We start from the raw sequence: 23,142 nt of genomic DNA on the forward strand, positions 1-23,142 counted from the left end.
GGAATAAAATCACATTGTTCTGTGACACTGGACAGTATCACTAACCCCACGTATAAAATTCACCCAGTTGATTCATATTTTGTTGCTACAGTGTGTGAAATAGAATTGAGGCTTCTGACCCCTAAAAAAATGAATGGCTGTTATGGTTTTGTTGTCTGCACACTTAAAGTCTGTGTTTCACCAAGTATTTGTCAAAAGGGTGTAGAGTCCTTCGGTATTTAAAAGAGGGCATCACATTAAAACTGGGCTCGTACCACAGTGTCTTTTTTTTCTCTCTCCTCTTTTCCATTTTTGGGTCAGATGATTCAGGTTTTCCTCAGTGCTTTTAACCTTTTGCCATCTGAGTGAGCAGCTCAGGGGACAGCAGAGCTGTGAGGCCATCACTGAAAAAAATGCCTCTGCTGGGAGAGCTCTGTTTCACTGTCTCACAATGTTTGCTTTCATTTCTTAGCCCTTTGTTACTCTCTATTTTTCACTCAAGTGGCATCCTGGTAAACATTCCTCTTATTCTTTCACCTCTAACACTTTCCCCTTCTAGTATAGAAATCCATGTGTGAGATAGAGGGGAGAAAAAAGGATTTGTAGCTTGTATAACTTATCAGCTTTTCATCAAAATGTAGATTTAATTGCTGGCAACAGAGCAAAAAACCAGACCATTACTTTCTTACTGTGACTTGGACAAAGATTTCCATACTTTGCTGGATGTTACATCATAAAATCATCCTCGTATTTTCTTCCCCAAGTAATAAAGTGAGTGAATGCTTTAACTTCCTTTGTGAAATGCAGGAGAGAATTTCCAGTGCACTTGTGGGCTGCCCCGTCTTCTAATATTATGAATTACATTTTAAAACATTCATAGGGGTGTGCAAGTGTACAAGAGCATGTAGCACAGCAGTGAATAGCAGGATTATTTGGAGGCAGAGTGGTAGAGATAGCAGAAATATATTTGAAAATACCCTCCAGATAGTTCACGTGGTTCTTGTGCAGTACAGAAGTTCTTCACTGAGCAGACCTGAAGCAATTGTGTTTGAAAAGCAGAGGTTAAATTCGGATTTGAAAATGGATTTATGTCCTCACGAAGACAAAGTATTTTATCTTGTTTTAAACATCATAAATCTGCCAAAGGTAGCAGACCCACATTGCTGCAAGTGAAAGCTGAATTTGGTCCTTCTTGTTCTGTGCTTTTTAGTCATGTGATAATCTTTCCATAAATTGTGTACTTGAAAGGTTTTCTTACTTCCTGCTTTTACCAATCAGATCATGTAAAATGCAGATGAGCCCAGCTTCTGGTTTATTAAGCATAAGCAAAGCACCCCCTCTAAATCCCCTTTGGTCACACCAGCCCTGTTTTCCCCTCATTTGGAAAGAAGACAGCAAGAATGACAAACTTTGACTAATAAAACGGAGTTTTTTTGTCTCCTCCCTTTCTTATTCTGACCTGTACTTTGCTTTCGTTATAAAGCAAATGTAGAAATGACCGTGTGGGAGTGGTGAAACTGCAGCAGAGAAACAAAAACTATTTGGATTCATCCGAAAGCTGTTCATTTGCTTGCTCCTCTTTTTATTAACGGCTCGAAGTGTGCAGCCTGTCTTGTTCTGACTACGTGTCTGTCAGCAAGAGCAGAGGTAATTCTTCGTGTGTCTATTTCCTTTTAACAGTGCTTTAATTTTGCCAGAAAAGCTATTTATATCTTTATGATTATCTGTTATTTTAACTATTTTAAATATGTGCATAGAGCTGCCTGATGGGCATGCTCTGTCGATCTGGACAAGCTCCTTTTCCAGGAGCTTTTGGTGGGTTTTTTTGAGTAAAGAAAGAGGGGGGGGTGGGAGTTAGATTCAGATCCATATTTTACAGGTGGAAATCCCAGCTCTCTTCACTGGAAGTTACAAAGCAGCTTCCAGCAGACATCAGCAGCCAGAATTCAGTCTGTAATGGGTTTTTGCTTTAATCATCCACATCTACCACGATGAACATCTCTCTGTGCGGTTGGTGTTGCCAGCGCTTTTGTGTTCGGGAAAGTACATTACTGTAAACTGATGAGCGAGTTCTTGTTGCTGTTTGCTCTGGCGGGGTGGGATATTTTTAGAAAGTCAATTCAGAAGTGTAGAACTTCCTGAAACTTTCTTGTGAATTCGCTTCCAACTGAAAACGCAGGACTGGCAGCGTTTAAGTTCCGAGAGGATCGCTCTCCTGAGGCACGGGAAGTGTTCCTGGTCCCTGGCTGCGAGTGCAGGTTGTTAGAGTTATGAGACCAGAGGTATGTTAACGACCAAAGAAAAGTTTGGTTTGGCTGGTGGCTGAAGCAGCACTGGCAAAAAAGCCTCTTAAAATATCGCCGGGTAATTTTGTGCTCCTTAACGCCTTTGCAAGTTTTTTTGCGTGGGGGAAGGAAGGAAGGACAAACGGAAATCCTTCAGGTTTTGCTAACACTACCTTAGATAGCCACTTCTGGAGCTATTCCAGCAATTTTACTGGGTGTATTTCTGTGTTCTTCATGTGAAGCATTTCCAGGAGCATTAATCCTGGAAGGTCTTGGCTCTTCTTGTGTAGCACCAACAAACGTGGTGACTCTGAATGTGTGTCTGTGCAAGGGGGAGTTGTGGCTCTGTGGGAAGTGGCAAGACAACAAGTTTAAGGAAAGAAGGACCCTCTGATACATGCCCTGGTTTTAAAAGAGTATTGCCAAGTGTTTAATGATATGTGTAAGTGTGGCTTCTGATGTTTGCATTAATTTCCATGGCTGCAATATAGGTCAGTTCGTCTCTGAACATACAGATTTTCTGAAGTGCTCGGTGAACTTCGTGTTTGTCAGTCCAAGGACTTGGAAGAACAGCAGTCAGCTGTATTGAGGAGGGAAAATGTGCATCAGAACCCTTAAATTAAAGGTTAAAATTAGAGTTCTCTGCCTGTGATCTTGGGCATGTGATTGCATTCTTCCACATTGCAGTTTCCTATCTGGAAGATCAGGATTAATAATACCTCTTGGTAGAGGTGGTGCTTAGGGATGCGGTGTAGTGGTGGACCTGGCAGTGATGGGTTAATGGTTGACTCAATGATCTTGCAGGGCTTTTCCATCTTTAATGATTCTGCTTTTATTTCCTTACGTGAAGGAAACGGAATTAATTCATTACTGTTGTTGTCTCAGCATAATCTGCAAGAATCAAGAATTGTTACAGTCAGGAATTCTTCCAAGTGACCGTAAAGGTTTGACAAACAAGACACGATAAGTTACAATTAATGGTTAAACTCTATTCCTATAGCAGCTCATGCCAGTACTCTGATTGCTTCTGTTGAGTTGGAAGCTGATTAGAGCCTAAAATTAGGTTTGTTGAAGAGCAAGAAGAGTTTACACGAAGGGTAGTCGTTACCATCAACTAAATAAGATTTTATTTAAATTAAAATTGTGCAGTAATACATGGTAGGGGGGTGTAACTAGGTGATCTTGAAGTCCCTGCCTAACCTGACACCTTCAGTGACCAACCCACGATGACAAAATCCTCACCAGTAGATTTGCCAGCATGGCAGTTGTGTTCAATGATTAACTGCATGTGGTTTTTAAAAAATCCTTTTTAATGTGCATTTCTCCACGCTTAAAAAATAACTCAGCTCTTTGAAATTTGGATTTCAGCCTCTTTGGTCAAAAAGCTGTGAAATGTGCTAACATACATTTACTGGGTGTACGAAGCTGACTAAGGAGAAATGCAGTGTACACTAGGTAAGCAAGGTGATACTGTCTTTTCTTGCTCCATTTAAGCTGGGATTTAAAGTGGCAGATCAGTGAATTGTTTTTAAAAATATTTGTAGTTTTACCACCCATTTCCAAGTTGTTAAGGGAGGAAAGGTTGGTCTTATTTTTGCTGAAAAATGGACATGCGAGGAGCTGAGTTTTCCACTCCCTGGCTTGCTGGGTCAAAACAACAGTAATACATGGAATTATTCACAGGTTAGAAATTCTTCAGTGATTCTAAGCCCCTATGAAAACAAGAGATAGACACTTCTGTAATGATGTGTGCCAGTGTTTTTAGCTGGCTTTTAGAACCAAAACTTTGCCATGAGTTTGCACCTACATGGCTGCTGAAGAACCTGCCTATTTTTTGTCCTTTCTTTCAACCCTGTGCTTAACCACAGCACACATCAAAGTATTACCAAAAAATTGAGTGAAGGAATTCATATCTGAAGAGCATTATCCATAGATGACTTCATGTTTATTCCAGTCTCCCTTATTTTGAGGTTCTGAAATGCTTCTGTAACTTTTTCCATTTGCATCCCTGCCTTGAATTCAAGCCATGTTGAAAATGATTTTGCATTCTCTAATGAAAACTTCCAAAATTTATGTCCAGCTCCAGCCACACTTTACTGCTATAGCCCTTCTTTTCCTAATCTGCAGAAAGGAGCAAATGAAAATAAATAGAAGCTGGCATGTTTCTTCTTGTGCAGTTTTATTGGTGTGCATGTTTGTTCATTTGTCTCTTCACTTGTAGAATTCCATGATCTTACAAAGTGGTTTGCGGTTTGCTCTGAATTGGTGAGACTTTCCTATTTTTCACATTTCAACCATTTTTGACATTTTCATGTGATAGAAACAATGCAGCAGAGGAGCCACTGTTCTTTTGAAAATAGCCATTAGATGCATTGGTGCCATTTCACTGCTTTAAGAAGATTCAAAGAGTATCTTGATAGATTTTTGAGCATATTTTAATGAAGATTTTTAGAGGCCCATTCATTTGTATCCCCATGCCCAATTGTCCAAAGCTTGCTAACAGAGTGACAGACATATCCCAAAATGTAGATTTTATGCAGAACTCTGATAAGGATTCCTGCAGCTCTTGCTGATTTTTATGTGGAATATCTGGGTTGCTGCTTTCAAGGGTTTACTCCTTCCCTACAGTCACCCATTATGCTTTGACTTAAAATAGGGGAGAATTTGTCTGTATCCTAAGCATGGGACTGGGCAGCAGCACATGGAACGGGGTTTGATCAGACCTGTGTGACTGCTGGAACATGTATTTGAGCGTGGTGGCACAGCCACAGCTGTATTTTCTTTTAAAAGCAGCACTCTGTGCTGTACACGCTGTAACAACAATAACACTCTGAAGCAAGAGGTCACATTGATCCACACTGAAGTTCACTGGTCCTCAGACTTCAGCTGAGGTCAGTAATGAACTGAAACAACCTTTCCAGCATTTGCTTTTCATAGTAATGATGCCAGTGGAGGAGCTGGGAACGGCCTCCTGGAGTTTTCAGGGAAACTCATTGTTCACATAAACCCTGAGAAGGAATTTCCCTTCCTTCTTGGCCTGCTAGATATGCAGTGAACCATACAGTTTGCTTTAGCTACATACCATTTGCATTTTATTTTTGTTTTGTTTACTGACTTTCCACCCTCCAGAGTACCACTCTGTTGTTTAGTCCACCTTTTGTCAGCAGCCTGGGATTTGTTGCTGGTGTTATGCAAGCTGTTGGTCATGGAGAAAGTGGAAGTAGGTGTAAATTTCACCTGTATGGCTCCTTCAGGGGAATGGGCACAGGTGCTTTGATTGTTTTGGGGCTGCAGTTTGCCTGTGGTTACATATTTTGTCCTGGTGGACCTCTGTGTGCTGGGACCTGCACTCCCAGGAGGGCATCGCTCTCCAAGGATGAAGGTGGCTTCTTTCTCGTCTCTCTAAAGAAGATCTAAAGCTGGGCAAGAACAGCCCCAGCCCCTGGGACGCCAGGAGTCCTCTGCTGTTGGAGCTGGAGCGCTCTGCTGCGCGCGGTCCGGCCGGTGACGTCCGTGTGCAGACCTTGGGGTGGTGACACTGCGGTGGCCAAACAGCAGAGCAGCCGTGTTGACTCTGGACTTGTGCAGAGACACAAACTGCTGTGCACAAGCCCTCGAGGCTCAGGTGCTGAGTTAGAGGAACAGGACCACGTCGCTCTGGGATCCAGGCTGGATCCGTGCCTCTCGGAAATACCATGGCCGAGGCAGTAAAACCACCCAAAGATGCCAGGAGCTGGCTTTGCAAAGAATAGTATTGTTATTGATGGTTTTTCATTAACTAGGTTACTCCAGCTTCCTGTTACCAGACATATTTGAGAGTTGATTGTGCTGTATTGTATCAGAGTTCCTTTCTCCTGCTTTATGGTCCAGAAGTTCGGCTTTTCTTTTGAGATAGCATTAAGCTGTTTATTCAGTGTCCCTTGTGATACAAACATAGCCACATTGTTTTGAGACACAAATATTCAGTATCACTGTGGTCACTGTATGAGCTTCTTCAAAGCTGGGTGAGATTGAACAATTGGTTAATGTTCAGTGAGCAAAATTTCATTTTTCTGTACGTAACTTGCATCCAGCAGAAATGTGATGATAGGGCTGCATGACCACATTTAGTAAAACAGTCTCCTACCAAGGGTTCTTGCTGTTAAATAAATCAAAACATGCTATTTCACTGGGTGACTTGTGGAAAATTAACTAAAAGTTTTATAATTGGAGCCTCCGCAAATGCTAAATAGCACATCGCAATAAAATCGTTCAAGCCTCCTTACATAAATTGTTTATGTGCTGCTAATCCTTTTTTACAATGAAAAGAGTGTTCAGGGGGCTTTTAGTATGGGGAATTTGTATAATCTTGTAGTTACTTACACATTTGATTTCTGTGGTTTGCCTGACAAACCTGGTGACAATTTTTAAATCTGAAGCTCCTGCCTGAGCCCAGTTGGAAGTTTCTTGTGTGGAATTCTTCTCAAATCTCATGTTACAACTGCAGAATAATCTGGATTACACTGACTGTGCAAAGGAAAGAAATTACACAAAATGCATTTTGTTGTCAGTCTTTCCAGAGTGAAATTTCATCCTTTCCCAGTACCTTTGTCCCCAACATTCTGCTAATGATCCTCTCCTTTTCACTTGCACACCAAGTCCTAAATCTTCGTTCTTGAATGTTTGCATGTTGAAACCTGGGAGAGACCTTCTGTAACCTTAACCTTTACTTGCCATGGAGAGCAGCCAACACATACCAAAGCACTGGTGGAGAGTTCGGGATGCGATGGGCAACGCGCGCTCGCTGTACTGGGAGTGAAATCCCTGGGCTTGGCTGGAAAAATTTAACCCAAGAGCTCCAGTGTCATTTCTTGTGGACAAAGACGTGGAAGGGAACTGGTTCTCAAAGGATTAAGTTCTCAAGGCTTTAGAAGGCATAAAGCAGATTTGTTCACGTGTGCCATGCTGTGACCTTTAACACGTTAGTTGTACGCGTGTGGGCTGGGGGAGGCTCAAGGAGAGGCTGAGCTGAAGTGGGGTGAAAACAGAATTAGGGCTGACCTAAAGTCTGCACTCAAGCCCTGGGGAATAGAACGATGTACTGAGAGCAGTGCTGTTGGGTGGAAGTACATGGTCAAATTTTCCCTCAAACACGGGCAGTCAATAAGAACATACTGTCTCTTTTGGTGACCTTTCTTCAGTCTTACTCGTCTGGGTGCTCCATATCCTTGTTCTTTCCAAAGAGGAACTCACAGGGAAATAAATAAGGTATCACTGACTGTGCCAGAGTGAATTTGCTTACAGACACGTGAGCGTGGATGGTGTTATGAAATGGAGCAAGTCGGGTGTAGGGAATTTTCAGATCCCAAGATGAAAATAATTTCGGAGGAGTATAGACAAGTTCGAAGCATTACCAGTAGAAGTGAAAGTTGGTAGGGTTTTTTGTTGGTTTTTTTTCACTGCCACCCAGTTCCCTACCTTCTGGCAGCAGATGAAGGTTTGGTTTTGTTTTGTTTTGTTTTTTTCTCCATGAGACTCAAAAAACATGAACAAGCCTGTATGGATTTTTATAACATGATACTCACATCATGGGATCACAGAATAATTTAAGTTGGAAGGGACTTCATGAGGTCTCCAGTCCAACCTCCTACTCAGAGCAGGATAAGCTTTCTCTGGCATTTACCTGGTAATGTTGCTGCAAAAGAAATTTTAGAAGTAGTTGTGATTATTTAGTCATTGTAGTGAAAAAATACCTGGCACAATAAAGGCCACTGGTCAATGCTGTGGAAAGAAAATAATGAATTTCCAAGAAGCAGGTATTTTTGGGGGATGGAGGCAAAGAGGATAAAGGGAAACTCAGACACAGAAATAATGAACTTCTTTTAACTGATCATCCCTGTACTGATTTTTATCAATTACCATAAATGAGTTTAACCAGCCCATTAAGTGATACCAGTATTTGGGCTGTTTGCCCCATCTTCATCCTTAATCCAGGCTTGTACCCTGTTGTGGTGCAGGATTTGTGCAGTGGGGTGGCTGCAAACAGAGGCAGGCTTGGTGCAGAGTTGGGAGAGTGTGAATGGCAGGAGGCTGTGTGAGTTCCCTGTTTCAGCAGAGCTGTGTTTCACACTGGACTGCGCTGGAATTGCTGGAAGAATTGGAGATCTCCTGATAGGTCCTTATCCAGGAAAGTGTTTTATGCATGTCAGTAATACTCATGAAATTAGGATCTCGTGCCTACTGAGGCCTTAACTTTTACTAAGTTACTTCTGAAATTCCTTTATGAACTGAAAGAACAACAATAAAATAATTATTAACATATTATATGTCTTCTAAAAACTGGAGTTTCCTGACTTCATAATTAGACGTAGTGGACTGACTTCAGAGTCTCAGTATTCCCAGTGAAGACTGGGGACCATTATTGCTGAATTTAAATGATAACTGAAGTGAAAATAATGTGACACAAACGTTGGACCTGGAAAGAAGTGGAAGGCTGATTTTATTTTTTTTTTTTGTAATGGGCTAAGGAGAGTGTTAATTCCTGGGTACCAGCTGAGGCCAGTGGAGGGACATGGGTACATGTACTGAGGGAAAAAATTACATGACAAATCTTAGAACTACCCAGCACCTTTGGAAGAAGAGGAGTTCAGATAAGCCCCTTTGAAAAGCAGGAAGTTGTGCTTGTTAAAATCAGTCCTTGCTGTGAGCTGCAGGTCTGGGCGCTGCTTGGCACTGCGGCTTGTCCAAGGAATATCTTGGCACGAGCTGGGCTGGACCAGGAAATGATTTTTTCTGGAGCCTAGTGTTGAGGGGAAGCAGCTTCGCTTCTCTTTGAAGGCACATCTAGGGAAGGTGTACCACAAATGGCTCTGCCTGAGCAAATTGATAAAAGTGTGTCTGGGTGACAGTAAATGTTTTCAGCTTTGACCTAAGCAGCCACTTCCTTTGAAGTTCCTGTAGCTCCATTATATGATGTTTGCAATGCTGGGAGAAGTATCTCAAACACATTTACAAGGTAACTTACATGTTACAGAAAATTCCCAGAAGGTGAGAGAAAAATCTTTATAGAAAAATGAGGACCCTGCTCGCCAAAGTGGATTTATGAGATAAAATCTCATTTGTCCCAGTGGGTTTAGTCCATGCTTTCCTATGCAACCTGTCATTTCCCAGTTTTAGTAAAATCTTTGTCCCTCCTAATTGAGGCTCAACCTGCAGAGGAATTTTACTTCTCTTTCCATCAGCCCATCACGGGAGGGGAAAGAAAGAGAGTATCAAGAACTGAATTATAACTTAGTTATCAGAGCAGATAGAGTTAAAAGGGAGCATCAGAGAGAATGTAAAGTTTTAATCCTACACTATATGTAGTGGTCGTGAGTAAAATGAGCTTGCAGAGTAAAGGCTTTATTAAATTATATTATTAGGTATTGGTTTAAGTTGGGCCTCTGATGTGTAGGAAAACCTGATTGAGGGATGAACAGTGCAGAAGAGACTTCAGCTGTCTGAGTCTTTCATACCCAGCAGAAATTGACAGGGTTTTAGTAGCAGCTTTTTTCCTTCCTTTTTTCTATTTAGTTGCATCTCCTGTTTTGGGAAATATGTCCTGTCATGGAGTTTTACCTGCAGGACAGTGTGCTTTACATCTGCTTAAGGTTCCAGCACACTGTACTTCAGATGTTCCACGGACAGGAGATTGCAGCAGCTGATATCCCTGTTATTTGGCACACAGACGCAGCAGGAATGGGGTGGACAAAGGCAGTGTGGAAGCAGGAACCTGTTTCTAACCTGTAACATCAGCCACAGAAACAATAATGGGTAATAGCAGTGCAGTGTTGTTAACAAAATGTTCTTCAGGTAAAAGGCAAATACCCCTTCAGACCTCTGCTTCTGCCCTGGGAAACAGCTGTTGGCATCAACAGAGGGGTGTTGGGGCACAGACAGTTTATAGGAGTCTTACGCAACCTCCAGATAAATGCTCAAACTGGGTGTAGCAGCCCTGACTGGATCAGGTGGGAGGCCAGGACTCAGGTGATGTGGAGCCTGCATTTATCTTGGAGAGTCATCCTGTTATTTCAGCACACCACTTACTTTCTCTGTGCATTAGCCTCCTGATTTTTGCAAAGTAAATCTAAAGGTTTCAGTCTGTCAGTTTGAGTAAGGAAAAACACAGGGGTATAGGGATGGGAAAGGTAGGTTTGGCTCAGCTCTGTTGTTCATCAGTACAAGGATAGCATGAAAGATGACTCCCAGATACAGCAGGTACTGAGGAATCCACTGAATCCATGTGGCTATTCGGAGAGGGGAAAAAAAACACGTTCTTTTTATTATTTTTCTGAAGTGTGAGACTTGCCAGAGAATTCACAGAATTAAATGAAGGGGTTCCTGTGGAGGGCGATTGGGTACAGCCATAGCTGTCAGCCATGGGAATGCTAAATGAGAATTGCAGGTAGGTAGGTGGATAAACAGGGACAGAAGCTGTAATTACTGCCTGCTGTTTGGAAAGCACCCTGGTGCTCTCCAGGCCTCCCAGTGCAGCCCTGCAATGCCAACCCACTGCAGAGGAACCACAGCTGGGTGCCAGCGATTCATATCCATTTTGTGGAGTGGCTTTGAGATCTGCAGATGATAGAGCTGCTAAGTGTTGTTATGAATGATTCAGAGCTTCTGGCTCCTGTTTCCATACATGGATCATCAGGCTGTCTTTCTCTGCCATTTTAAAATAATTATCTGAATGACCTGAATATCTTCGAAGTAGCTTGAATTTGCGCTCAGGCGCTGGCTTTAGAAGAGGAGTCTTTCATCTGATACACTTAGCGTTAATTTTGCTTCTTTAATGGGATTCTCTTTACCCAAATTTACATGATTCAGCTTGCAGTCTGTTGGAGGTGATGTTCTCTCGCAGAGATAAATTTGCCTGAGCATCTCTCAGTATGTGTTGGGAGACACGTAGGTAGCTGTGTGTGTGCCATCCGCTTCCACGGGCACACCAACAATGAGCGGTTTGTTCCCTTGTCACCCGAACAATACTTGGGAAAAGCTCATGTCCCGCCTGGCTGTCACTTCTGTTGTTGTACTTTGCTCTTGGTGACATCATTTGGTGGCAGCTAAATGAAGTTTGTTAATTGTTGGGTGCTCTTTGACCGAGGATGTTGACTTTCCCTGGCAGGCAGGCAGGCTTTTCAGAAGAAGCTGCTAATCTACCATAATACAGTAATTCAGTTAGGAGCGTTGGTGAGAGTGGAGTAGGTCTGTTTTTGTAGATGGGAGATAAATAAAAAGAGAACTGAAAAGCTGGAGAGGGACTTTTGACAAGGGCATGTATTGAAAGGGGGAATAGCTTTAAACTGACAGAGGGCAGGGTTAGGTTAGGTATTACGAAGAAATTCTTTATTGTGAGTCTGGTGAGGCCCTGGCACAGGTTGCCCAGAGAAGCTGTGGCTGCCCCATCCCTGGAGGTGTTCCAAGTAAGGTTGGACAGGGCTTGGAGCAACCTGGAATAGTGGAAGGTGTCCCTGTCCATGGCAGGGGCTTGGAATGATGTGAGCTTTAAGGTCCCTTCCAACCCAAACCATTCTGTGATTGTCTGAATTACTGTTACATTCCTGATGCTGCCCCGGCAGGAGAGAGCTCAGAAATGACAAAATGCCTGCCATGTTCCTGGTGAGTTTGGTGCCTCAGAGGTCAGTCCTGGCACGGGGAGCTCAGGCACATTGCAGAGTGCACGGCCAGGCTGGGGCCACCGCCCTGGGACACAACCGAGCGCTGAGAGCTCACATCACTTCACAGAAGGTGATCCCTGTGGTCTCTCCAGTTTCTTCAGAAAGCTGTTTATATACCTGTGGTTGTCTGCTGAGGAGCAGAGCAGCAAGGGCAGTGAGGTTAAGGAAACGCTGATGCTCGTTCTCCTTATGCTGAGAACAAGGCTGAGTGGCCAGGGAGTTTCCAGATAAGATATATCAAATGCAGCCGTGCTGCAGAGGCCAGAGCAATGTCATGAGTTTCAGCTCTGCTCATTAATAGCCACGTCCTTGTGACTGTCCATGAGATCCATCCTCTTCACAGTCAGCTTTGCCATACAAGGGGGGCTCAGCTTTTGATGCTCTGCTGGAGAAAAACAGCCTCATCATCCTCCCAGTACTTCCTTCCCTGACTGTGTCCTCTCCAAAAATATAAATATGAGGCAATAAGCATAATGTATGTGACATCGAGGTGGAGACTTAGTCACGAAAAATACAGTCCAGAGCTAGCAGTGCACTTTGAACATCTTGCCCTTAACCACAAGACTATTCTTCCTTCCTCATAAAAATCTTTTTATTAACATAAAAGGGTATTGCGTGATGAAATCCACTGTCTGCTCTTTAGGTTACTTTGTTTGCTTTCAAATTAACTATTTTAGGAGGGAAATGGATTGGTTACTTTCACATCGCCCAATGTTCTTTGCCTATCTGTGTTCTGGGCCAGTGCTGCAAAATTTAGTTTGCAAATTTGAGGACAAAAATTCGTGGAACAAAACCTGTAAGGGGAAACATTTTTACTTACAGTTTTCCATTTAAACAAGTATATAAAAGTTTATGCCACAAATCACTATTTAAAAGTTCCCTTTTTTTTTTTTTTTTTTTTTTTACAGTAGCTTAAAGCAGCATTTGAGAATTTGGTATCACTGTAACTTATCTGACAGGGCTGTGACATTCCTGGCTTCCCTTCTAAGAGGGAAAACATCCCAAATAACTGCCTGGAATAAGTCAGATGAATCATGTCATACAAGTGACAGTTTCTTTGCTCTGACTTTTAAGGAGTTCCCTGTGACTAACCCAGATAACAACATCTGTGCTGCAGGTATTTAAATAGAAGTGAGAATAATTCCACTCATGGAGTATTTTCCTTGCTTTCAGTTAGGATGCAGTGTATTGAGTGGTTCATTAGGAGGAAAATCTGTACCAGAACTGCAAGGATTTTCATTTATAGATGATCCACCATGTTTTCCCCCAAAAAATTTTGCAGCGGTTTTTGTAGTTACACTGAGGAATTTTCCTGTCTTGCTTTGGAGTACTTGTGGTTTTCATTTAAAAGCAGTCAAGGCACCATGGTATATTCTTACTTGCAAGAGGTTCAGCATCATCTACCACTAGAGAGAGGGATGATTAGAGGGATGGAGCTGCATCCAGAGGGGACTGGAGAGATTCATATGAGATGATTGTATCATTATGTTTGAAATTGAATTCTCTTGAGTTGTTTGTCCATTGAAATTAGAGGCCTTGCTGGAATATTTCAGCAGCTTGATACAGCCACGTGTTGATATCTACAGACTTGCTGGCAGAGCCTGCAGACATCGACACAGAAATGTACTCTGGCGTGTTTTGAGGAGTATTTGCCCAACAGGTCCATACTGTGTAAACAGGAGCATGTAAATACACGAAATAGTGGCAAACTGATGGATCAGGGAAGAGCAGAATTCCTGAAGAGTATAGGATAGATGGTGCTATGGCAAAGCTTTCCTGTGCTGCCTCAGGAGTGTGTTTTGGTCCCTCAGTGAGGGCGATGATGGTGAGGACACTTTGGGCAATCCTACATAAGGAAAACATTGGGTTTTTTTCTTTTTGCTGCAGTTCTTGTTTGGAAGAAGGAAGATTTTTTTTTTCTTCCACCAGACAAGAAGCACTTTCTGCCATTGCCCTTGCAGCTCTCTCAACATCATCTCCCTCCTTCTCCAGCTCAAATTGACAGGGTTTTTTTTTTTTTCCATTGACACGAGTGCCCGTTCCAAGGACTGAGTCAGATGTTGAAGTGCTCATAGTAAATTGTTAATCCCCATCTATTGAAGTTGCCCACGGAGGGAATGTGGGGTGCAATGCCATGACAAGTACCAGCTCCGAGCGCCCGCGATCGTTGGAGCGGTGCTGAACCGACTTGTTCTCCTTGGAGGGAATGTTACTTGGTTGGAATGTTGGTACATGCTTGTGCTAATGCACTTTCTAAGTGGGTTGAGTTAAATTAAGGAACTGGCAGCAAGAGCGAGCCAGAAGCCATAAGGAAGTGGTGCTGCCAGGCTCTGGCATCCCTGCCAAGGCCAGTGCACCGGGGCACATCTAGGTACACTCCAAAACGTGTCCTGCACAAGAGGGGACTTGCTCAGGAGGCTGTGACTCAGTGTCAGGGGCTGCTGTGTGTTTGCTTATCTGTCGTGGAGGTCTGTGGGGTGGGAAGTGCTTGACACTTCAGGAAAAGTCACATCTTGCACGGGATGCTGTGGGTTGGCTACATTTTCCCATGTTGTTTGGTGGTGCCCTGAATGTCTCCCTGCCAGGTCATGCCAGTGATGTTTTGGAGAAATTGTGGATGGTTTTTGGTGTGTTGAGCTCTCGGGGATGTACAGAGAGCAGAGCACTGCTCAGCTCGCAGTGCAGCGTGCCATTGTGCATTCAGAGGCTCAGCTCTCCCTCCTGTGCCATTTTCCTCTTGTCTCAGCTCCCTCTGGCATTCAGATACTCTCCCAAGACTTAAAGAGATTTACCAAGGCCACACCAAGATGAGAGCTGGAAGTGCTGGAGCTCAGCTCTCTATGGCAATCGCTCCCTCAGCTCGCTGGCAGACTCTGCCCTCCCATGCAGGCACATTTTTCCATGCCATTGTCTGCCTGTCCCAATTCTTTGGCTCCTGAGATATCATTTTACCTGTACTTTTCCATCCCAGGAGAGGATAAGCATGGTGTGATGCTGAGCTGAGACTTGTGATTTCACTGAGATGCCAAGAGTTTCAAACGTGCCATCTAGTGGTATGAGCTTGGAGCACTCAAAATAAAGGAAATCCCCCCAAAAATCCACCCTCCTCCAAATGCTCGTTATTTCTGAAATGTTCCTGTGCTTGGGGCAGAAAATGAGTGTTTATGGCCCCTGCTACCCTGTTGGGGTTTCTGAGTGTTGGGGAACTGAGCTGTTCAAGGATTTCTTAATCAGAAGAAGGAACAAGGAGACTTAGTCTGTTATTTAAAGCACATACTAAGATAATCTGTACCTTCGTACATAGAAGAAAACATAGTTAGTTCATGCAGCTGTTGCTTCCCATTGGAGGAGCTGAACAAACTTTGCAAACAAAATAAATCTTAAATTAAAATACCCTTTATTGGTGAGGAGGGGAGAGGGAGGTAACAGTAATGCGCTTGTCTGTATCCATGCAACAATTCATTATCAGTGCCCTGTCATGAGACGCCGTGTGTTTGTGGATCAGTATTAGAACATATTCCACCCCAGCTCATAACCTGAAGTACTTCAGCTTCCTCCCTACTAAAGAACACAGCACCAAAATTGCAAGAGGCTTGAAAAAAAAAAACAAACAAAAAACTTTCTAAAATCCTACATTCATCACCAAGATAAGAATAAGCTTACAGTGAGGAGTGTTAAAAGGCATGAGGTTTGAACCACAATTTTGGCATGTTCATGCAGTGAATTACAGCTTGAATTAAATCTATCTTGGGTGTTTGTCTTTGCTGTTATCTTCAGTTCAGGCTCTGGCACAGAATTAAAGTTGCTCAGGTTGATGTTTATGTGTGCTTGCTGTTCCCAAGATTTTTACCTAGAGGTCATCGTGTCCTTTTCTCTCATTACCAAGAAACTTGCTTGCTGTTTGCATTGGATTATGTGATCCATCTGTTGTAGCTACCAGAGCAAGTCAGGAGACCAATTCCATCCTGCCTCGCCTGCCCCTCACGTCATCCTTTCCATGCCAGGGTCAGAATTCAACCATTCCTGTCAGCTTCTACAGCTCCAGAATGTATTTGTGAACATGCCTTGTGTGCAGGCCCATGAAATGAAATATAAAAAAATGCTAGTCCTGGAACTGCATACAAAAAATAAATACAGGAGACACCTGTAGAATGAATAAGAGGAGTTAAGTATCTCGGAATTGCTAGCAAGTGAAGTGGGAAGAAAAAGGTATGGCAATATTAAATGTTGTCCTGACCTGGGGTCTGCTTAAAGAATTTGGATAAAACACAGAAACAGAATTAAGAAAAGAAATTAAAACCTAGCCTTCCAAATGCCCTGTGAAGTACTTTCCACTGTAGGGTAAGGGACAAACTGTGATTGCATATCATCCCATTTTGAATCTTTTATGTGATTTGGGAGCAGGGGCGTGTTTCAGAAGGAGAGGTGGGAGGTCACTACTCTGCTCATAAATGTGTAGTATCAAAATTACAGCACAGTGCCGGGCTGTGGGCATAGGAGGAAAAAGCAGAATACAAGTCTCCTGCTTCCCAGGCAAGAGACTTCGCAATGGGTGGATGCAGAAGGGTGAGAAGTATCTCTTTCCCGAAGAAAATGTTAGTGTTGTGCTTTGTGCTAAACCTCAGTGCTGAGTTGGGAACCCCTCTGAAAAGTTGGGCCAAGGTATCTGCAAGGTCAGTCCTGTAATAATTTATTCTTAATTAAGAGGAGGTTTAGTTTTGATCTGGTTTAGTCCTTGAGCTGCCTCTGCGTGGTAACACAAAATGGGACGTGGCCGCAGGGAAAACGCCTTGGTGCTATCAATGAAGTGCTGTGCAGAGTGCCTGTGCTAATCCAGTACAGACTGATTGATTGATTTATTTGGATGCAGACACCCAGATGGCACCAGAGTGGGTGTTTCTGTCTCCCTGGCTGTGTCTGTGCTGCCTGCACCACCCGGGGAGCTGTGCTGTCCTCCCAGCCTGTGTCAGGCATAGATGTATTCTGCCCAAGCAGATTCTCTGCAGCAACACAGCGTGGAGACCACCGTAAGATGTTAACCACAACCTGTCATTTCTGTCAAGTGGGGGTTTTTTTGTTGGTTTGTTGGGTTTTGGTGGTATTTTTCATTTTAAAGCCTCTGATGCTTATTACCAATTTAGTGGTTTTATTATGAGTACAAGAGCTTGAGTTTTAAGACCTGGTCACACGCCCAGCTTTTTGGTCCTGATGACAATTTGAATCTGGAGTGATTTGACTCCCTGGTTGTCCTGGGAAGTGTAGATTCTGCAGGAGCAGTGCCAGAAGCCTGCATGGGGATGTGAGAACCAAACCTGACGTGGCCTGACCTGTGCTGCATACCTGAGGGTTTTTGGAGTGAGCCATCCCTGCAAGCACGCTGGGCTGTGCTCCCTCCTGACAAGCCACAGGGATAATCTAACATATTTATGCTGCAGCCCACGGTTCAGAAAGCTGTGTTATTTATTAGTCAGAGTGGACGTACCTGGCAGGAAATATTTGTTTGTACTAGTGGGAAGCAGCATTTGACTTTATGACGGCAATGTAAGTCTTTTATTAGTAAAACTTAATGTGTAACAGGATAATTCCGTTGCACCTACTACCATACTGGCATTATTTTGTACAAAATAAGTTTCTGTTTCCTTGAAGGCCTTATATAAGGCTTAAAACTGGGAACGAATCCAGCATGTTCGATCACAATAAAGGAGCTGCTTCAGAGCAGGCTCTTCTTTGGGAATAGCCGTAAACACGTTTATATATAGGCACTGCTATTATACACAAAACTTGCTGAAGAAACGTTTCCTGAGATCCCGTGGTTTTACTGTGTGCCATGGGGACTCTGCTCAGGCTAAACCTGTTGTAGGAATCTGGGGGAAGGTTTAAAACACAAGATCATCTCTCAAATCCGTATCTGCTGGCAGGGCTGGGTGTTGAATGGCTCTTTGCTGTAAAAAAGAGCATTTGATAAAAAGGCTCGGGAACTTCGCCTGGCATCCTACATATGCAAATGCAGGTGCTGTCCGTGTTATATTTGGATTTCAGGGTTTTTCAGATGCATTTCAAGGCAATGGGTAGCAGTCTTATGTGGTTTAATGGCTTGCTTTCATCACCCATCATTAATTATTATACATGAGATCCACCAGCCCCCTCGAAGCCACAGTGCCTGCAGCTGAGCATCAGCACGGTTGGGAACAATAAGGGGCTGGCATTTGGGAGTTTCTTTCCCTTCTAATTGGGCAGGACCCAAAATGACTCCCTTGCACAGCTCACCCATCAGGCTCCTGTCTTCAACAGGTACACTTCCATCCGAGCAGCGTGAGGATGTGTGAGATCTGGGGAGATTTGTGACGCATTTACATTCAGCATCGTTGGTTGTGTGCTCCGGTAGAGTTTTGGAGAGGTACAGGACAAAACATGGGAAGACTTCTGCCTTTGTGATTGATTTTTAAGGATAATTTGCCATTTTGTTCCTCGCCTCCTTCCTAATGAGCTGAATTGTTAAAATATGTTAATGTAAGGAGACATACGAGGAAGGGTGAAGCAATATACTGACACGTTGGATAATTAGATCATCTCCTGCGCAGGAAAAAAGTCAAGTACGAAACAGGAACAAGAAATGCTTCCCTCCCCCCCTGTAGAGGCACCAGGTCTGTCTCTTTCTGCATGCAGAAGCAGGTTAGACAATTAGATCTTTAGTATTAATTAATTTTTTGTGAAATTCCTGAAGATTCAAAGCAGCGTTTGTAGTAACTGTCTCATATTTGTCGGTTGTTTTTTTGGGGGAGAAGTTGGGAACCTTGTTTCAGAGGGCTGAATTTGTGTGATGAAACAAAAAATGTCTGTTGCTGGGACTGAATTCGTGAATGTTTAAGTGGTTAATCAGGTCTTCTCAGGAAAATAGTTGTGAATTTTATCCTGAATAGGCATTAGATCAAGGGGATTTTGTAAAGAGGCACGGGACATTGTGGCTGCCTTTCTTGCTAGTATTTGGTGTTTTGGCAAAGCTGTGCTTCGTATTTCTTATAAGACTTACTTCTTTGAAATAGTAATTCATTAATATTCACTAAGCTCCCAGCCCAGTATGAACTGATGCCTGCAGGGAGGGCTGTGACAGTACTCCACCTTTACTCACAGGAGTAAGCCCTCTCCATGGGTTAAGTTCACTTGTTTGATAAACATAACACTTAGCTTTTGTTCTCTTAATCACTTCCTTCGAAGAGTTAACTTCCTAAGCAGCCACAGATTAGTTCTCTCAGTTGTTTTAATTATTTTTCTTGTCACGCACAGTGAAGGTCTCGTGTTTGTGAAATGTCTTCTTTTATTTTTGTCCCCCCTTCCATGGCAGCCTCAGTGATGCTGGCACTGAGAACCCAGCTGAAACACGCTCTCCCCGCACTCCTGGCATTCGTTTTTATCTTCATTTTAAACCAGATTTCACTTTTTTTGAATGGGAGTGCTACAGGACGTAACACTTTCCTTTCAGGGTGATCCGAGCGCTCCAGAATGTTGCATTCCCGTAAGGGGTACGCCAGAGGCTGTAGCAGAGGCTTCCACGTGCTCGCTGCTGAGTAATTTCCTTTTGTATTGCTGACAGGTGACTCAAAGCAGGAGCGAGCAGATGGCCACGTCGTTAGCTGGTGGCCACAGCCTTCCCAGATGAGTTTTGGAATTTCCACCAAAGTCGGGATTAGGCTCAGGATATGCCAGTGGCACAGAGCACCCCAGGGGAGCGTGGAAGAAGAGGAAACCATTCATAGCGACTCATCTCGTGGTTGGGTGAGTCAGGGGTCTGCTGTTGGTGGTCACAAAGGCACGTGGCTGACGACACCGCCTTTGTGTGCTCTGCAGGATGCAGACTGTCTCCAAAAATTAATTCTCCCCGCTTGATTTGTCCAGTGAATTATTTCCAGAAAGGAGTTACTGTATTTTCTGGAATGACTATTGTGAAATTCTTTCTCTCTGTCTCTTTTTTTTTTTTCTTCTTTTTTTTTTTTAAATACAGTGGGCAAGTTTTCAGCTGGTGATTTATCAACAAAGTATTTTACAGGATCATAGTTAAAGTCTGATCTTAAAAAAAAATTACACCCTGTGCAATAGGGAAAGTAAAAGCATCTTGGTTTCCAAGTGATGAAGGAATAACCGAAAGAGCTGGTTCTTGGAATAGTAGCTCCATTGGCACTCGTTGGTGATTTCCTGTGCATTTGCTGCAAGAATCGCTCTGTGATGTGAGTAGGTGGAACTAAAGGGTTATTACGAAACCAGTTTTCAACCAGACGTTTTGAGTCATGGATGGGGAAGAGGGATAGCAGCTCCGGAGCTCTCTCTTTGTTCAGGCACCGCTCCTGAAATGCACACCCGGGATATTCTGTGCCCGCACGGAGCGAGGCACCGGGGGGACAGGTGTGGGCTCACGTGAAGCGCTCTCCTTTGTGCCGCTCCATCCCGGGCATGGGAGATGGAGCGTGGGCTGCGAGCCGGCACAGCCTGTGCAAGGTGCACGAGGAGCAGTTTTCCCTGCTGCCTTTTCAATTGTAAGTATTTTCTCATGGCTTTTCCCAGACGTGGGAGACAAAATGGAGTTGCGTCAGGACGGGTGCCTGTGCCAAAACGAGGTGGTGGTTTGGAGTGGTTTGGTTCTGTTCTGGAAGCAGATGGGCTGCCACTGGCAGGAGGCAGTTGGCTTCTCCATCAGAAAAAAAAAAAGAGAAAAGAGAAGAAGGGGTGTTTAAGGGAATTGGTCTGGCTCCTAAACCGAAGGAATTGTTGACCCACTGACTCAGTTCTGAAGCATTAGGGAAGCAGTCTTCCTGTGGTTTCTTTTGTTGGTGGCAGATTCAGAGCCTGGCTGTGAGCATTCGGGTGTGAGCAGCAGAGGAGAGGCAGTTCTGGTACCTGCTGCTGTGGGATTTACTTGGTGCCAGGGAGGAGCTGAGGTGCTGACGGCTGAGTAACACCTGAACTTTATTTCTGATGCTTCTCCCGATAGTGCATTGGTAAGTTTATGTGCTTATTTTCAGCGCTGAGATGATATCTTGCTAAATGTGATTGAGAGAAAGCCCTTCAGCAGCTCTTTGAAGAGGTGCTTTCATTATTTTTTCCCCACTGGAGCTTTCGCAGAAAGCACTGGCTGCCCTGCTACAGGTTAGGAGTCTGTGAATGAGGGGGAAGCTTTTTTTTGATCAGGGTGACAGAAACAGTTTGAAACTGCTTTTCCCTCCCACCTTTCACCTACAAACCTCTGCTGACATTGGTACTGAGCAAAGGGAATGGACCAGAGCTCCAGCTTTGGTATCACATCACCCCAGAGCCATGGCTAAGCTGTAATTTCCCTGTTACACTGAATGAACAAGGCTCTGGTCTTCTAGAATTTCACATGAGAATCAGATGTTCATCCCTAGAATTAAATCTAATGATACTTTCCCCAAAATATACCTAGAATAGAAACGGTGTTATTTTTAAGTGGCTCCGTAAAATGCCAAGAAAAAATATATCAGTTAGTGGTTTCTCAAAAAACCCCCAAATCATTAACATACTATTGGCTGGAAAGAATCACGTTGGCTGACAGAGCTGGGTCTGGAAGTTGTGCTCCCTGAATCTGCTGTCGACTCTGTCACTGTATTTGGGAGGAATTCTTTGGAGGGGGGAGCTTCTTGGGCAAGTAGTTTATTTTTAGTTGTCGATGAAATGAGGGCAGTGATATTTAACTTCCCTTTGGTGCTTTACCAGCATTAAGACTGTATTTTCCATTTAGAGAGGGTGCTGATATGGGATACTGTAGCTCTTGGATTTCCAGAGCATCGTTTGGAACGCTGAGATGAGAAAATGGGAAAAGCAGAATAGTGATTATTGAATTTGTCTTGCTCTGTGACGTGTCTTCTCCAAACAACAGCTGTAGGAATTTGCAGGTTCTCCACAAAGGGAGGGATCCACTGCTGCTGGAGTTTCCCTGGGTGGTGACACCATGACACCTTGTCTTCCCAAACCCACTTGTGTTGGCATTTGCAAGGAGCACTCCAGGGATATTTTTTTCCCTTTTTTTCCAAAACAGCCACGGAGGAGGCTCTCCATGCACCACATACCCTTGCAGAACAGCAAATAAACCCAGTGGTTTAATGAAAAAAAAAAAAAAAAAAAAAAAAAGAAAAAGGAAGGTTCAGCATTGTACTGGGTTTCCTTTCCCTTCCTTAAGTGCTTCCTTTGGATCTTGGGAGAAGAGCTCAAGAGCGGGGAGCAGTTGTACCAAAAGGCGTGGGAGGCCGGGTCAGGGAAGAGTCACTTGGTTGTTATGTGGGTGTGAAAAGCCTATGAAAAGGAAAGGGTGGAGGAAAATATTTTACTTGAATTAAACAAATAAAGGAGAACGTTATATGAATTAGATATTCAGAGATACATTTTTTGCCAAGTATTTTTTGTGAATTAACTGCATATCTCCTGAAAATAATTTATTTAACTGTAACCTTATCAGAATGTTCTCAGGAGTAATTTTTTATTTCCAAAAGAAAAGAAAATCATTGTTTTCTTATCACTTCAGATGAAAAGAAAGGAAGTTGCAGATTTTTATTGCTGCTTAATTGTTAACTGTTAAACCTGTATTGAAGCAGCGGATCAAATTTCTTCTAGATCACAGTGGAGCAGTTCCATTTACTGAAAAATCCCAAGCAGGCCCTGTTTGAGGAGAAAGAGTCTTAGATCTTGAGTTCACTGCTCTGTACTTATCTGTGGGACAGGGAAAGTGCTGCTCTTGAAAATCACCTATTTTGGGAAATAGGGGATTTTTGGGGGGGAAATTTTTGAAATTTTTGGGCTTTTACCACTGATGCAGTGCACAGAGATGGTTTGCCCCCAAAAAATTGAATAAAGCATATTTTGAAACCTGATTTTTTTTTTTTACATAGATTCATAGAATCATAGGATATGCTGAGTTGGTCATGCATGCATCTCTTTTTAGTGGCAGCTTTGAAAATGTTGCCTAATGTGATTGAAAGAATCTAAATTACATGTTGCAAAGGTGATGTTTTTCCATGCCTTTAGTTGTTATCTTGAGCCAAAAAAAAGGCAGCACATGGAGGCAGGTGGAACAGCACTCTGTCTCTGAAGCAGAGTATTGTTCATTGCAGTAGTTAATGAAAGTCTGGATTTTTTTTAAAATAAAACAGTCAAACTAACAGAATTAACCAAAAAAACTG

At 43.2% G+C, this 23,142-nt stretch overlaps 1 protein-coding gene across 5 annotated transcripts in view; it reads left to right on the plus strand.

The window, feature by feature from the left end:
• LOC111923149 (endonuclease domain-containing 1 protein-like) overlaps positions 1-23,142 on the plus strand; it is a 158,905-nt gene that overhangs the window by 68,983 nt on the left and 66,780 nt on the right. The window contains exon 4 of one of the 5 annotated variants that reach the window (XM_086886411.1): positions 19,551-19,732. The exons of the other annotated variants lie outside the window; for them this stretch is intronic. The gene's annotated coding sequence lies outside the window, so the exon portion shown is untranslated. The remainder of the gene's footprint in view (positions 1-19,550; positions 19,733-23,142) is intronic. 5 annotated transcript variants of the gene reach the window in all.

This window comes from Cyanistes caeruleus, chromosome 4, assembly GCF_971803275.1.
Source record: "Cyanistes caeruleus chromosome 4, bCyaCae1.hap1.1, whole genome shotgun sequence".
Taxonomy (NCBI): domain Eukaryota; kingdom Metazoa; phylum Chordata; class Aves; order Passeriformes; family Paridae; genus Cyanistes; species Cyanistes caeruleus.